Consider the following 3,239-nt stretch of genomic DNA (forward strand, 5'->3'; position numbering starts at 1 on the left):
GGGAAATGAGTTTGGGAGCTTCCTACTTTGCCATTTTGATCCTGCCTCTCCTGGAATTCATCTTTTGATCACTTAGCCTCTGAGCCTGTCATAGGCATTATTGGCCTTTCGGCTGCCAATGAGGTAGCATGTAGTATTACAAGTACTGCTTTCACTTATTTAGATTTCTGTCTTCTCCATGATATTGACTCTCTATTTCCTCATTATTTTGTTAGCTTTTTGATTGTATTTTTTTTTCTTGTCCATATCTTTTAGTTATGCTTATTGGACTAAGTTATGTTCTGGATTATGCAATTTACTATTACAGTCAATTTTAGGGGATTAAAAAATAAATTTATTTATTTTAATTGGAGGCTAATTACTTTACAATATTATAGTGGTTTTGCTATACATGGACATGAATCCACCACGGGTGTACGTGTATTTCCCATCCTGAACCCCCCTCCCAGCTCCCTCCCCATCCCATCCCTCTGGGTCATCCGAGTACACCAGCCCCGAGCACCCTGTCTCATACATCGAACCTGGACTGGTGAGCCATTTCACATGTAATATTATAACAGGTTTCAATGCCATTCTCCCAAATCATCCCACCCTCGCCCTTTCCCACAGAGTCCAAAAGACTGTTCTATACATCTGTGTCTCTTTTGCTGTCCCACATATAGGGTTATCATTACCATCTTTCTAAATTCTATATATATATGTGTGATTATACTGTATTGGTGTTTTTCTTTCTGGCTTACTTCACTCTGTATAATTGGCTCCAGTTTCATCCACCTCAGTAGAACTGATTCAAATGTTTTCTTTTTAATGGCTGAGTAATATTCCATTGTGTATTCCAAAGCTGTGTACCACAGCTTTCTTATCCATTCATCTGCTGATGGACATCTAAGTTGCTTCCATACCCTGGTTATTATAAACAGTGCTGTGATGAACATTGGGGTACACGTGTCTCTTTCAATTCTGGTTTCCTTGGTGTGTATGCCCAGCAGTGGGATTGCTTGGTCATATGGCAGTTCAATTTCCAGTTTTTTAAGGAATCACCACACTATTCTCCATAGTGGCTGGACTAGTTTGCATTCCCACCAACAGTGTAAGAGGGTTCCCTTTTCTCCACACCCTCTCCAAATTTATTGTTTGTACACTTTTGGATAGCAGCCATTCTGACTGGTGTGAGATGGTACCTCATTGTGGTTTTAATTTGCATTTCTCTGATAATGAGTGATGTTGAGCATCTTTTCATGTGTTTGTTAGCCATCTGTATATCTTTTTTGGAGGAATGTCTGTTTAGTTCTTTGGCCCATTTTTTGATTGGGTCATTTGTTTTTCTGGAATTGAGCTGCAGGAGTTGCTTGTATGTTTTTGAGATTAATTCTTTATCAGGTGCTTCGTTTGCTATTATTTTCTCCCCTTCTGAAGGCTGTCTTTTCACCTTGCTTATAGTTTCCTTCATTGTCCAAATGTTTTTAAGTTTAATTAAGTCCCATTTGTTTATTTTTGCTTTATTTCCATTACTCTAGGAGGTGGGTCATAGAGGATCTTGCTGTGATTTATGTCGGAGAGTGTTTTGCCTATGTTTTCCTCTAGGAGTTTTCTAGTTTCTGGTCTCACGTTTAGACCTTTAATCCATTTTGAGTTTATTTTTGTGTATGCTGTTAGAAAGTGTTCTAGTTTCATTCTTTTACAAGTGATTGACCAGTTTTCCCAGCACCACTTGTTAAAGAGATTGTCTTTTCTCCATTGTATATTCTTGCCTCTTTGTCAAAGATAAGGTGTCCATAGGTGCGTGGGTTTATCTCTGGGCTTTTAATTTTGTTCCATTGATCTATATTTCTGTCTTTGTGCCAGTACCATACTGTCTTGATGACTGTAGCTTTGTAGTATAGCCTGAAGTCAGGCAGGTTTATTCCTCCAATTCCATTCTTTTTTCTCAAGATTGCTTTGGCTATTCGAAGTTTTTTGTATTTCCATACAAATTGTGAAATTATTTGTTCTAGTTCGGTGAAAACTACTGTTGGTAGCTTGATAGGGATTGCATTGAATCTATAGATTGCTTTGGTTAGTATACTCATTTTCACTATATTGATTCTTCTGATCCATGAACATGGCATATTTCTCCATCTATTAGTGTCCTCTTTGATTTCTTTCATCAGTGTTTTATAGTTTTCTATATATAGGTCTTTTGTTTCTTTAGGTAGATATATTCCTAAATATTTTATTCTTTTCATCGCAATGGTGAATGGAATTGTTTCCTTAATTTCTCTTTTTGTTTTCTCATTATTAGTGTATAGGAATGCAAGGGATTTCTGTGTGTTGATTTTATATCCTACAAGTTTACTATATTCATTGATTAGCTCTAGTAATTTTCTGGTGGAGTCTTTAAGGTTTTCTATGTAGAGGATCATGTCATCTGCAAACAGTGAAAGTTTTACTTCTTTTCCAATCTGGATTCCTTTTATTTCTTTTTCTGCTCTGACTGCTGTGGCTAAAACTTCCAAAACTATGTTGAATGGTAGTGGTGAGAATGGGCACCCTTTTCTTGTTCCTGAGTTTAGGGGAAATGCTTTCAATTTTTCCCCATTGAGGATAATGTTTGCTGTGGGTTTGTCATATATAGCTTTTATTATGTTGAGGTATGTTCCTTCTATTCCTGCTTTCTGGAGGGTTTTTATCATAAATGGATGTTGAATTTTGTCAAATTCTTTCTTTGCGTCTATTAAGATAATCATATGGTTTTTATCTTTCGATTTGTTAATGTGGTGTATTACACTGATTGATTTGCAGATATTGAAGAATCCTTGCATCCCTAGGATAAAGCCCACTTGGTCATGGTTTATGATCTTTTTAATGTGTTGTTGGATTCTGTTTGCTAGAATTTTGTTAAGGATTTTTGCATCTATGTTCATCAGTGATATTGGCCTATAGTTTTGTTTTTTTGTGTGACATCTTTGTCTGGTTTGGGGATTAGGGTTATGGTAGCCTCACAGAATGAGTTTGGAAGTTTACCTTCCTTTGCAATTTTCTGGAAGAGTTTGAGTAGGATAGGTGTTAACTCTTCTCTAAATTTTTGGTAGAATTCAGCTATGAAGCTGTCTGGTCCTGGGAATTCTGGTCCCAAGGAAAAATGACATCATTCCTAGGTTTCCCTCCACTACTGCACACTTTATTTTTGAATAGAATCCCTAAATGATTTCAATAAAAGTCAAAGGCATAAATGACATGTATAAATGTTAAAAAGAGGT

Source organism: Budorcas taxicolor, chromosome X, assembly GCF_023091745.1.
Source record: "Budorcas taxicolor isolate Tak-1 chromosome X, Takin1.1, whole genome shotgun sequence".
NCBI lineage: Eukaryota > Metazoa > Chordata > Mammalia > Artiodactyla > Bovidae > Budorcas > Budorcas taxicolor.